This window comes from Sciurus carolinensis, chromosome 4 (genome assembly GCF_902686445.1).
Source record: "Sciurus carolinensis chromosome 4, mSciCar1.2, whole genome shotgun sequence".
Lineage (NCBI taxonomy): Eukaryota > Metazoa > Chordata > Mammalia > Rodentia > Sciuridae > Sciurus > Sciurus carolinensis.
In genome coordinates this window covers 12,682,417-12,697,060 of record NC_062216.1, presented here as the reverse complement: position 1 = coordinate 12,697,060, position 14,644 = coordinate 12,682,417, and the positions used below count along the sequence as shown (strand labels likewise).

Below are 14,644 nucleotides of genomic sequence, written 5' to 3'. Positions count from 1 at the left end.
GATTTAAATCAATTAAAATACACATGGATGCACACAAATCACACACCAGGTAATTCACCAAAAGACAACTGATGCTGCTCCAATGGTTACAAATAAAATAGACTTCACTAAAAAGGAAAAAAAAAAAAAAAAGTATTACTTGAAAATTTAAAAAAAAAAAAACACTTTGCCACAAAGATTTAACAACTCTAATCATATATACCTAACTCTCTGTATGTTCCAAATATATAAAATACAACTTTTCAAGGTTATAAGAATAAAAGGGTAAATGCAAATTCTGCACTAGGAGGTTTTAACACAGTTCTCTCAGAAATTAATAGATCTGGCAGACCAAAGATTACTAATAGCAAAGTCAAACAGCACCCTGAGCAAGCCTTACCTCAGTGGCATGAATAGAAAACTGAAGGCAACAATTAGAAATCATCAAACCGTCCAGAGATAGGGACCACCTATGTGCAAGGTTAGCTTTCTACAACAGAGTCCTCTGGCCACAACACCATGACACTGAGGAGACACAGATAATGGATGGTGCCAACCCATCTCTACTTAAGAACCAAAGAACATTCTTCCAAATAATTCATGAGTCACTGAAGAAATGAAATGGAATTTTAAAATAAAAATGCATCCGAAAGTTGTGATATGACGTTGAAGCAGCATTAGAGGCCAGAATGCACACTAAATGCCTAGTTTGAAAAGAAAAAACAATTGCAATAATGAGCTAAAGATTAAATTTTGAAATGTCTTCAGTGTAAATCCTAAGAAAGCAGAAAAAGTACTAAAGATAACACAAGAAATCAATTAAAGGAGCAACAAGAAGAATATACAAGAAAAACTGATATTTTGAAAAGATAAAAAAATAGTGATGATTGACAGAAAAAATAGGAAGAGTGATATAAACAAGTTTACAAATGAAAACAAACTAGGAACACAGGTAAAATAGAGATTTTTTTTTAATTATAAATAATAGTATGACCAGCATGGTGGCACAATCCTGTAATCACAGCAATCCCCAAGGCTGAGGCAAGAGGATTGTAAATTCAAGGCCAGCCTCAGCAACTTAGCAAGGTCCTAAGCAATTCAGGGAGACCCTGTCTCAAAATAAAACATAAAAAGGGCTGGGAATGTGACTCAGTGGTTAAGTGCCCCTGGGTTCAATCCCCAGTACCAAAATAATTACTTAATTGATTAATTAATTAATATGAAATGTAATGCCACTAAATTCAAATGAAGATGCATTTATAGTTTGTTAGAACTTACAATAAAAATCCTAAGTAACATCAAAGGAAATATATGTTAATATTTAATCACTTTCGAATAGAAAAGGATTTTATAATCATGATGCTAAGGACAAATTTATAATGAAAGAGATTGAAGAATAAATTGAAAAAATATAAACACTAAAAATTACCCTTTAATTTAAAAAAATACAAAAATATTTTAAATTTTAAAAAATGAAAAAAGTTCAATAAATATGACAGACAAATGTTATTATATTAAATATTCAATCAGTTCTTTCTAACACATGGAAAGACAAGTATCCCAGTAGAAAATAGAAAAAGTATGTAATCACATAATGTAAAAAAGTAGGAAACAAATAACTATTGACTATACTCACATTTTTAAATCTATCCTTGACACAATAGTAACCCAGCAAAAAAAGAAAAAAGAAAAAATTGAGAAACATTTTGCCCCAAGCTCAAAAATAAATTGACAGATTTTTTTAAAGAAATGTGTAGGTATTGACAGAAAGGAACCCTGTCCTGAAATGCTGGGAAGAGCTTAATTTAACCTATTCTTGATAGAAATTTGAAAATAAATAGGACACACTTAAAATATGTACATGCTTCAGATTTAGCTATTCTGGTTTGTAATTTACCATACGAAAAGAGCCATGGATTTGCATAAAGCCTGATTTCTAGGGGCATTCATGCATATAAAAGAGAAGTTTGGTAACAAAGTAAGTAGCTAACAATGGGGGAAATAAAACAAATAAGCTTTACAACCATTAAAAATGATGCTCCAATGGGACAAAGACAAATAAACCAACAGAACAAAAAAGAAAGCCCAGAAATAGATCCACAGCACACAGCTGCATTGTTTACAACATGGTACCAATGGAGATCCGGGGCAAGGGGAAGAGCTTTTCAATAATGGTAAAAGAGCAATTAGATACTGCATGGCCTCCAGATTTGGATGTGAGGTTTCCCAGAAAAGCTCCTGTTAAAGCAGGAATGTGAAATGTCTGGATGGTGAGACCCTAATCTGATCAGTGTGTCCTAGTTTGAATGACCTGACTGGGTGGTAACTGTGGCAGGTGGGGTGTGGCTGGAGGAGATGGGTCACTGGGGTGGTTCCTAGAAGGGTTCATCTACCCTGTCTATCTTTCCCTCCTCTCTGTGCTTCTCAACACCCCCTGAGCTGAGCAGGTTTCCTTCACAGGGCCCTTCTTCCATGATGTGCTGCTTCACCTGTGACCCAGAGCAATGGAGTCAGCCATCTATGGACTGAGAAATCTGAAACCGTGAGCCCCAATAAACGTTCCCTACTCTAAGTTGTTCTTGTCAAGTATTTTGATCACAGCAGTGAAAAAACTGACTAAAACACATGGAAAAATGAATTTTGACTTCTAGCTAACACCATACACAAATATTAATGTGTGGTGGATCACAGAGTTAAATGTAAAAGGTAAAACTATCAAGTTTCTGGAAGAAAATATAGACAGATGCCTTAATGACCTCAGAATAGGTAAAACTTACTTAAGTAGAACGCTAAAAACTTCAGCCACAAAGAAAATGAATTGATAAATTGGATTTTATTAAACTTGTTCATCAAGAGACATATCTTCACCTAAGGGAATGTCTGAACAGCAGTGAACAGGAAGAGAGCTCAGCACCATTACCCATCAGGGTTTGTGCATGGAAACCACAATAGCACCACCACTCACCCCAGGAACTACAGGTAAGAACACCCAGCCTTGGGAGGAATGTGGAAAACTCAGAACTCTCCTACACCACTTGGGAGGGTGTCTACTGTTTTCCCCACCTTGGAAAATGATCTGGCTACTAAGCCTAACTGTGTTCCTATCCTGACATATGTTGCTAGGTACCCAAGAGAAGTAAAAAAGGCTCATACAAGAACGTTCACAGTGACTTTATTCATACTAGTTACACAAACTGGAACCATCCCAACTATCTGTCCACAGGAAAGTGGATATAAGAAATCATGGTGTATGTATAAAGCAGAATACTAGCCAGCAACAACAAAGAAGAGTCACTGCTACCTGCAACAATATGCGTGATGTTTTTATGTTGTGTGAAAAAAGGCAGACCAAGCCAGGCCTAGTGGCAAGCTCCTGTAATTCCAGCTACTTGGGAGACTGAGGCAGGAGGGTGGCAAGCTCAAGCCTAGCCTGGGCAACTTAGCAAGACTTGTCTTAAACTAAAATGAAGGACTGGGAAAGTAGTTCAGTGGTTGAGCATTTGCCTAGCATGTGCAAGGCCCTGGGTTCAATCCCTAGTACTCAGAAAAAAAAAAAAAAAAAAAAAGGCATATACAAAAGAGTACTTTGAAAAATGTTCTATCCATACAAAGTTCAAAAGCAGACAAAAATAAACTTTACTGATTAAAGTCCAAAGGGAGATCCCAGGAGGTGGATGTGTTGAATGGGAAAGAATCTGTGGGGTGGCTAGGGAGGGGGTAGTGGAATGAACACGTATGTAAATGTTCACTGAGCTGCACATGTAATTCAGGAACAAGTTAATGTATATAAGTTATACCTTAAAATATTTTTAAGAAATGCCATGAAAGGGTATGTAATAATATGGGGAAATGTTAACACTCAACACTCTTTAAAAAAAAAAAAGGTTTTTACTTTAATTTGTTCATTCACAGACATTTATTGGGCATCTACTAAATGCCAGACATTACTGTAGGATACAGAGAACAATTGAAAATAAAATAGAAAACATCTCTGTCCCTGTGCAGCTTACACTCCAGCATGAGTTTTTTACACTGTGAGTACCTACATACTGTGTGTCAGTCTGTTTGTGTGTGTGTGTGTGTGTGTGTGTGTGTGTGTGAGCGTGTGTACACGCATTTTGTCAATTTATGTTTAAAGTAAGCATAGAAAAGGAGAATGGAAATTTTTAACTCTGATTTGGGGAATGTCTGTAATTATTATTATCTTCACTATGCTTTTATCATTTTTTTATATAAGCTTATATTCCTTTTTCATAATCAGAAAAAAAAAAGATTAACCAAACTGAAAGCAGACGCAGCATTTCTCAGTGCAGGGAAAGTGCACTGTGCTTGCACCTGCGAACTCCGCCCACCTGGAGACTCTGCAAGCGATTTGAATGAATCTCGTCAAGGCAAGTGATGTAGAAAGTTTTACTAAGAAAGGAAGGAGAACAAAAAGGTGGCCAGGAAAAACCTTTTAATTGGCACCACAAAAGGGTCTCTGTAGGGATTATTTACTAAGCCAGGATTTTCCACGGAATGTTAGGTCGTTAAATCGGAGCCAGGAAAGTCTGATGAACTGCAATGGTATGTTCACCAGCCCGTTAAGTTATATCCTTACTTCTGTCATCGGCTGGCAGAGCACACTTAGGTAAAATCACACGACCTAATTCCCCATCTTTAACGTGGAAAGAACAATCCAGATACTACGGGTCTGCCACAGCTTCCTGCATGGCTCACGCTGACCTACATTTTATCCTGAATTCAAAAGATCCACAGTGGAACCTGCATTCAGAACCCCAAGTAACCACCATGTATTTCTTGCTCAAATCTCTTTATGTGATGCATGGTCGAATTGCCAAACTCCTTGCTAAAGAAAAAGTTATTATAGGCAAATAGGTTTGAAATGAGATTTAGTTAGAATTCCACATTCTGTGATTCATCAAACAATTAGATACAGAACCGTGGAGTGAAAAGTTAACTCCGAGTGTTACTTCTTGCTATGTGTGCGACAGCATTTCTCCTTGACCCAGCACATAAAGGCACTCAGCTACAGGAATCTGTTTCCCATGGCAAGTCCAGTTCTTACAGAACAAGTAACGTGTTCTATGAAAGAATTCCAGGTAGTCCTTATGTAATGTACACAGAAATAGAAAAAATATTCATATAGGAATGACCGGACCATGAGGTGCCCCGGTATTTGTTCAGACATTATTTTGCAAGTGTCTGTGAGGATGTTTCTGGATGATATTTACGTTTGAATCAGTAGATCGACCTCCCTAATGTGGGTGAGCCTCATCTAATCAGTTGAAGGCCTACCTTGGACTGAATAAGAGGAAACTCCTAGCCAGGTACAGTGAAGTGCCTGTAATCCCAGGGGCTCAGGAGGCTGAGGCAGGAGGATCATGAGCTCAAAGCTGGTATATTTAGCAATTTAGCAAGGCCCTAAGCAACTCAGCAAGACCCTGTCTCTAAATAAAAAATATTTTCAAATTTTGGGGGCTGCTGGGGATGTGGCTCAGTGGTTAAGCACCTCTGGGTTCAATCCCTGGTACCAAAAAAAAAGGAGGAAATTCCTGCCTAACTACCTTCAGTTACAGATATCAGTCTTCTTCCTGTCTTTTAACTCAGTAAAACACTGGCTCTTTCTGTGTTCCAAATGCGACAACTTTCAGGCCAAGACTACACCATTGGTTCTCCTGGGTCTCCAGCTTGTCAACTGCATATTTGGGGATATGTCTGCCTCTGAAGAGCCCTGACTAATCTGTGTCTTGGTACTGAAGGTGGTTCTGGAGGAACATAATTTTAGGGATGAGTTCTCCAAATTGGTTCTTGGGTTTCTGAAATAGTCTTTCTAATTTGATTATATTTAAAGACACTAATTACCTATTTTCAGTAGTAAAGAGAGCATTCATAGTCTGGGAAATGATTTGACAATAGCAACACATAAAATATCACCTGAAGTGGGTGACATTGTCTATGACAGTTTAGAACATTTTTGGTAAACTAACATAATGAGATTGGCTGGTTGCACCTAATGTCATCAAATCAAATGGAAAAAGAAAAAGGTAAGAGTGCCTGAAGGATATCCGAATCTCCTATAGCTGCAGGCTGAGACTGCTGAAAATTAGACTCAGAGTCTTACTCTATGTTGGAATTACAATACAAACTGCACTTCCAGTCTCTGAGGGTCTTTATGTTAAAGTGGCAGTATTGGCAGGAAGGAATGTATTCAGGACACTGGAATTGAAATGTGTAGGGAGACCCCAGTGAAACAGGGGACAGTAAGCCCCTAAATTTGGTATGTCTTCCTTCCCAGTAGGGGAGGCTCACAATAGAGTCAGCCTCCCCACCCCAGAGAAGGCAGCCTTCCCCCCCACCCCTTGTCTGAGGAGATTGACTCTGAATTTGCCTGAGGAAGCTGAGGTGACCTCTCCCAAGGCATTTGCTGCACATAACAAGGTTCAGTATCCTCAGGGCCCACCACACCACCCCCCTTTACCTCTAGACCCATAACTAGAACCAAGTCCTCCAGAGTCCCTAGAGATGAGACACAAAGTGTGACCCTTGAGGAAGGGTGCTGCACTCCAAAAGAACGATTCGAGTTTTCTAACTTATACAAACAGAAATCTGGGGAACATGTGTGGGGTGGAGATAATGTTGAAAGGAACGCAAAAGTGCGTCCAGACAAATTTGTTGCAAAGGAGCCAGGTCATACTGGAGGTTGCAGCTCAGGGAGTTAGATAGGGCTCTAGCAGTTTGGTTGATTGACTGACTGACTGGAACATGGACCAAAAGTGAACTGGAAATTCGAGACACATGCCTTGGATTGAGCTCTTTTTTTTTTTTTTTTTGGTGGTGCTGGGGATTGAACCCAGGGCTTTGTGCATGCGAGGCAGGCACTCTACCAACTGAGCTATAGCCCCAGCCCACATGCCTTGGATTAACACAGAAGAAGGGATCCAGAGACTTTGAGCAATTGGACTATGAGCAGAGTTGTCATAAGAGATCTACTCACCTACACTGGGAGGTCCAGAAGACACACCTGTCGCCACAACAGTGAGAAACACACTTGTGAAGGAAGCAGAGGCATGCTTGAAGAGCTGCGGTCGGTCTTCTCCGCAGGTGATATTTTGCAGTGAGATCTGGGGTCACTGAATGGAGATACTCACATACACTGGGGGTAACTGAGTCCCAGGCAGGGACACCGAGTTGACAGAAGCAAGATGGGTGCACTTACCATAATGGACAGCTGCTCTCAGAATGGTCTGAGCCCTGCATGGTGGGTTGGCTGTGGCATTCCTAAAAGTGAAATAGATATGAACCCAATAAGTTCTTCCTTGATCTGTATGAGCAAAGAAGTCCTAGGTCAAGCGTAGAAAAGTCTAACTGGAATTAAAGGCAGAGTCCAGCCAGTTTACAGACCTAGAATCCCTTGACTAGAGGGCAGACTAGGATCCCTTGAAAAGGACTCCATTATACTATCAAATTTTGTGCTGCAAAATCTTTCCCTCCAGAGATCTCTGGCTTCTACCAGGTTACTGCACATTGGGGAAAATGAATTCATCAGAACTTCCAGGGAAAACTGGAGAGAGACTCTGAACTGACACTAATTCTAGGATATCTAAAACAGAGGGTGGGCCTCATTCCATCAGTTGGAGGCCTGAATAGGATCAAAAGGGCTCAGCAGGAAGGAACTCCTTTGGGGTGGGACAGCAGACTTTTCCCTGCCTTTGGACTTGAGTTGGAACATTGTCTCTTTCTGGGTCTTGAGGCTGCTGGCTTTTTTACAGACACTAGAGCATTGGTTTCCCTGGGTCCCCAATGACTGACTGCAGACAATGGGACTTAGCCTCCACTACCGAGTGACCCAATTCCTTAAAATAAATCATATATTATATGATATATATTATCATATAATTATATTATGTGTATATATGACGTATTACACATATGTATATGACATATATATGTATATGTGTGTATATGTATCCTATTGGTTCTCTTTCTCTGCAGAATGCTAATACACATACATACATATGTACATGTATATTTATGTTTATTTGTATGTGTGTATGTGTATAAATATATATAAACTTTTACATATCCATGGTTTGCACATAATACCAATAAAGAATTTTTAAGTTATAACAAAGACCTAAAATCTATGTCTCTGGGTCTGACAAATATAAATAGTGGTTTTTTGTAATTCATTCACTTGGCAGGTTTTAATCCTGTAACTGCTAGCGTGACTATTAATTAGCTATGTGAATATACTACAAAACCTAATAATTATAAACAAATCCTATGAGAACTATTGTAGGTTAGTTCTCTCAAAGAAATAAATTAGAAAAATAAGACTTTTGTGAATGTCTTTATGGGATTACCTTTATTAACATTCCTCTGCTGGCTCCTCACCTCCCTGAACTCTTGACGCTGGGATATCCAGAGCTCTGCCCTTGGATATATTGTGTCTTCTCTCTATGCTTACTCCCTGTGAAAATGCATCTAGTCTCATAGCTTTAACTGCCTATCTTTTTGCTATCTGACATCTTCTTCCCCCTTAGACTTTAAGCACACTAGTAAGTCCCCATTTATAAGTGTGATAGACATTTCAAAATCATCAGGTTGAAAACTGAGTTCCTGTTGGTGCATGCCTACAATCCCAGCTACTCAGGAGGTTGAGGCAAGAGGATCACAAGTTCAATGCCAATCTGGGCAACTTAGTGAGACCCTGTCTCAAAATAAAATAAAAAGGTCTGGAGGATGTAGCTCAGTGTTAGAGCACTTAGCATGTGTGAGGCTGTGTGTTCAATCCTCAATACCACAGAAGAACAGAAACAAGAACAAAACCCGAGCACCTGATATTTGCCCTCTACCTCCCCACTATTTCTGCCACTGGCAAGTCAAGTCTCCCAGTTGTCTGTTTTTCTTAATATCCTATCTGTCAGCAGACTCCATCAACTCTCCTTATAAAATATATTCAGACTCTTATGACATCTGCTGTTTCAACCCTGTTCCTGGCCAGGAATAGCTCTTTTCTGGACTATTGTAATATCCTTCTAACTGGTTTACTTATTTTTTCTCTTGATGCCATTCAGGGAACAGCCAGTAGAAACACTGTCTGAATATAAATCAGATCGTGTTATTCCTCGGCCCAAATCTCCAGTGCCTCTGGTGTTCAGGGAAAAGACAAAATCCTTTCAAACACTTTACAAATCTATGCTAGTCCGTGACCTCTGAGAAGCAGATAACAAGATGGGATTAAAAGGGCAAGACATCAACCAGGTGGTAGACTAGCAAGCTCCAAGCATTCTCTTCCTCCCAGAAACATTAAACAACTAGAAAGCTAATAAAATAACCTTATAGGCATTCTTGAACTCAGTCAAAGAACTACAGCAACTAAATAAATGCCAGATCAAGGGAAAGCTACAGTCAGAAGAGCTCAACTCTCTTCCCAGTGTGGCAACAGTGTGGAGGAAAAAGTTACCTGGTCCCCAATCTCTTCCTGCAAACCAAATTTGCACCTTTTTAACCTACCTGTACTGTCCAAGCAATTGGTTGGTCCTCCTGTTGCCTAACTCAGAGCTCAGACAGTCCAAAGAAGCTCAGATCTCTAACTAGTAAGCCACGGAAGCAATGGATCTGGTTAGTGAAAAATCACAGAAGGTCTCTAGACACTCGGATACCCAGGGCAAGAGCTCACTGATTGAGGAATACAGGGGGACGATGAAGGCCCCAAGAAGCAGGAGTGAGAGTCAAGCAAAACAAGACATTTGAAAGCAGCCATGCCCAGGAGGAAACAGGGTGGGACGGACACATCCACAGGCCCAAGCAAGACGGGCCCTGGCGCAGGGCCTGTCAGTGAAGGTCTTCTCCTAAACGGAGTCAGTCTGCAAGACAGGTGAGACCACTGCTCACTCAAATGCCCAGTTTTCAACCAAAAGTCCCAAGGCATAAAAGGAAACAGGAAAATGTGGCCCATTCAAGGGAATGAATAACTTCTAGAAACTCTGAAGAAACAGGACAAACTTGACAAAGGTTTTAAAACAACTGTCTTCCATACACTTAAATCCCTCAAAGAGAACATTGACAAAGAATGAGAGGAAGTTGGGGAAATCAATGAACAAAATGAGAACATAAAGAGGAATTATTGAAAGAACCAAACAGGTATTCTGGAGTTCGAAAATACAATAACCGAATCGAAAAGTCCATTGGAGAGATTCAACAGCAGACTCAAACAGGCAGAAGAAGAAAAGAATCTGTGAAATTGAACACAGGTCATTTGGGACTACCAAGTCTGATGAGTAAAAAGAAAAAAAATCAAAAAGTAAATAGAAGCTGAGTGAGTATGGGACAACATCAAGAGGATCTGTGTGTGCATTGTGGGAGACCCTAAGGGGGCAAGTGGGAGACAGAGAGCTCATTCAATGAAATCATGACTGAAAATGTTCCAAAGAACAAATATAAAAGCTGGAGTTGAGAAACACCTAGCTGAGTTTGGTGGATAGTGAAACTAAAGTGTGGGAAGAGAGGAAGAAAGCAGAAAAAAAACAGAGGGACAAGGGTAAAGAGTTGCGAGGCACGGTAAGGAGTTCAGATTCTAAATATGATGATGAGTCGCTTAAGAATCTGAGATAGCATGACAAAATTTAATTTTATTTAAAGTTTTCAAAATACACATTGCTAGATTTAGATTTTGCACATTTGCATTTAAAACAAGACCGGCTTAAAATTTTCTCTTCTACTTATTGTCTTTGAACAATTTTGTCATCAAGGTTATATTACTATTGCAAAATGAATTAGAGAGAATTTCTTCATCTTTTGTTCTCTAAAACATTCAGTATAAGACTAGAAATAGCTGCTCCTTGAATAATTTATAGATACTGTCTAATCCTGGTGTTAATTTCTGCATAGATTTGTGTTTCGATTTGTTTAGTAGTGACAGTTTTCTTTACACTTTCTAGTTGTTCAGGTGAATTTGGCAGGTTACATTTTTCTAAAAAACATACCCATTTTTCTCAGATTTACAAGATATATAATTTTGAACTCCTGATCAACATGGAAGAAAAAGACACCTGAAGCAACTTAATTATTGGCAGAGTACATGAACCATGGTCTTTAATACCTTGGACATCAGGCAACAGTGAAGAGCAGTCCCTGAGAGCTGGAAAAGAAACAAGCTGAGCACCAACTGACCAGTCCAAGGCCTTGGGAGAACTTCCAGGCTGGGGCACAGGGCAGGGAGTCCCACGTGGAATGTGGAGGGAGGATTCCCAGAGCTTAGAAGGCAGAGCTGAATCCAGGGGGACAAAGGCGGCTAGAATCCGTGGGCAGATACCAGAGAGGAAGGAGCAAAGGCTTGACTAGCAGAGTCCAGCTCTGCATCAGTACATGAGAAAACTACCCCATGCATGAAGAGAATGGCCTGGAATGAATAAGGGGAGCAAAATGCAGAGCTCACACAGAGCTTGGAAAAGGACCAGCCAGTCAGGAAGACCTCATAATTCATGGAACATTAGACAGAACACTTGGAAGAAGGCTTCCAAAGGGAAAATAATTTGCTCCAGCTTAAACATGAGTCTGGTCCTACCTAATAAATTGTAAAACGAGACTCCCCCACACACACAAAAAAAAAACTGTTCTATGTAACTTCATTGTGTATCAGAATAAAACAGATTTTTATATCCAGCATGAAAAAATTCACAATGTTTAATATCCAGTTGAAATGTACATAAGTAAGCAAAGAAACAAGAACAAAAAAATATATAATATGGCCCAGAATAAGAAGAAAACCAGTCAACCTAAATCAACCCAGAATTGCTGCAGGTGTTAGAGTTAGCAGATAAGGCATAAGAATGGTTATTATAACTAATCCATATGTAGAAAAAGTTAGAGAAAAGAATAAACACATTACAGAGAGATGTGTAAGACAAAAAAATGATCCAAAACAATCATGTCAAATGTCATTATTTTGCAAAGATTAATAAAAGTAATAAACCTCTGGTCCAGTGTTTCTCATCTGGAGGTAACATGGGCCTCAGGGGACAAAGTCTGGAGATGTCACTGATGTCACTGATTGTTGCAATTCAGAATGGTGCTGGCACCTAGTGGGCAGAGCACAGGATGCTGCTAACCATCTATACGGGAAAGTGCCCATGTCAAAGAATGTTCTAGTTCACTCATGGTTCAGTAATGCAGATGTTGAGAAACTGCTCTAATCAGGCTGACTGGGGACGGGTGGGAAGAAAGAGTAGAGAGAGTTATTTAAATTACCAATATCAGGTGCAAAGTTGGCATCTTGTAAATTTTATATACATTAAAAGTACAGTAGGAGCTGGGGTACAGGGTCTGGGGATGCCCCTCACCAGCACAGCGCCCGCCTGGCATGCAGGGGACCCTGGGCTCAATCCCTGATGCTGGAGGGAGAAAAGTATAATAAGCCTAAATTATGAAAAACTGTACATCAATATGTTTAAAAATTTGGACACAGTTGACAAATTTACTGAAAGACACAAATTACAAAATTCAATGAAGAAAAAATAACATCACCCAAATCACATGCATTAAGGAAATTAAATGTATATATTTTTAAATCTCACAAAGAAAACTTCAGGCACGGTTGGCAGAATTCTATCAAATATTTAAAGAAGAAATCATATTAATTCTATAAAAATACTTTTAGAAAGTTAAAGAAGAGGGACTATACCCAAACCCATTCTATGAAACCAACATTAACCAAAATTAAACAAGGATATTAATCACACACGCACATACAGCCCAGTAGACCAAGATCTCCCGTGAACAAAACCACAAAATTTCCTAATAAAATTTTAGTAAACCAAATTGAAGAGTATATGAGAATGAGAGTATGTGATGACCATGAGGAACTTATCCCAGCGATATAAAATTGATTTAACATTTAAAATCAATGATTTCACTGAGGATGTAGCTCAGTAGTAGAGGGCTTGCCTAGCATGGGTGAGACTGTGTTCAACACCCAACACTGCAAAACTGTAAATGATTGTTATGTCGTGAGCATGTAAAATTGTAACGATGAATCTTACTATTAGGTATAATTATAATGCACCAATAAATTTTTTTAATATACAAGTGATAAAAAATTATTAATGTGCTTCACTATTTTAACAAACTGGGAAAACAAAAACCTGGTGATTATCTCAATCCAACAATCATTCCTGAATTAAACCAAAAAAGAAAAAGAAAAAAAAACTGTCAGTTCATGGAGAATACAAGAAACTTCTCCAACTTGTGCTTGCTAAGAGGCATCTATGAAAATGTGCCGCTAATGTATATTTAATAATAAGAGTGAATCCTTTCCTCAGATTCATTTCCATTGCTTCCGGTGCTAGGGCACTGATTCTTCGGTCCCCTCCATTCTGCTATTGAGCCTATTCGCTGAATTCTTTTTTCCCTCTTCGGTATTGAGCTACATCCCCAGGTTCCTTGTCCCCTTTTCAAAAATATTTTGACAAAGGGTCTTGCTAAGTTGCTGAGGCTGATCTCAAACTTGGTATCCTCCTGCCTCAGCCTCCTGAGTAGGTGGGATTATAGGAATGTACCACCACACCTGGCTCAGTGAATTCTTTCTTTCTTTTTCGCAGTGCTGGGAATTGAACACAGGGCCTTGTGCCTGCAAGGCAAGCACTCTACCAACTGAGCTATATCAACAGCCCTGAATTCTTTATTTTGGTTGTCAGTGTTTTAGTTCTGAAATTTTCATTTGCTGCTTTCACTTGTCTTCTATTATTTGCTGAGACCCTCCATCATTTGTTGTAAGCGTGCTTCGTTCAAGTATTCCATCATTTCCACTTCTCAAGTCTTCATCAGCTAGTTCTAGTAACTCTGTCATTTCTCCATTGACATCAATTATATCTTCTTTCAGTCTCAGATCTTTCTGGTCCTAAATATAACAAAAGTTTTCCTGTTGAAATCATGCTTTAGTGCTTTGTTGTGAGACTTTGGATTTTAACTAAGATGCAGAGACTCTGTTTTAACTAGCTTCCTCTCACACCACGGGGCAGTGGAAGAGGGGAGCGTCACCTCGTCACTGCCAGTGGGGTAGAATCCCAGGCCTCCATTCAGCCTTTGTGAGTGCAGAGCTGGGCTCTCAGGTCTCTACTGAGTGCGAGCAGGAGTTGGCTCTTAGTCACTCCATCCTCTAATACAGCCTGAATCCATAAAGACGGGCAGGCTCGTCTTGTTTCTTCAGTGCTGGGGGTTGAACCCAGGGCCTTGGGCATGCTCAGGCAAACACTAGCACTGAGCTACCCCCCAATGCCTTAGATAGATAGCAGGCAAATATTTTTTCCCATTCTGTGAATTGTCTTCTCACTCTGTTGATGGTAACTTTTGATGCACTAAAGTTTTTAATTTCTATGAAATCCATTTCTTTTTCATATTTTACTTGTATTTTTGTCATATCTAAAACCAAAACCAAAAACATTGCTTAACCCAAAGTCACAAATACTCACTGCTGTATTCTAACAGTTTCATAGTTTAGCTCTCATATGATCCATTTTTTTTATTGTAAACAAATGGGATACATGTTGTTTCTCTGTTTGTACATGGCGTAAAGGCATACCATATGCGTAATCATAAATTTACATAGGGTAATGTTGTTTGATTCATTCTGTTATTTTTTCCCTTCCCCCCCACCCCTCCC

At 39.4% G+C, this 14,644-nt stretch overlaps 1 protein-coding gene across 1 annotated transcript in view; it reads right to left on the bottom strand.

Annotated features, from left to right (window-relative positions):
• Positions 1–14,644, bottom strand: part of LOC124982178 (formin-like protein 20) — a 60,662-nt gene that overhangs the window by 19,432 nt on the left and 26,586 nt on the right. The window contains exon 3 of the mRNA XM_047548436.1: positions 6,977–7,260. The gene's annotated coding sequence lies outside the window, so the exon portion shown is untranslated. The remainder of the gene's footprint in view (positions 1–6,976; positions 7,261–14,644) is intronic.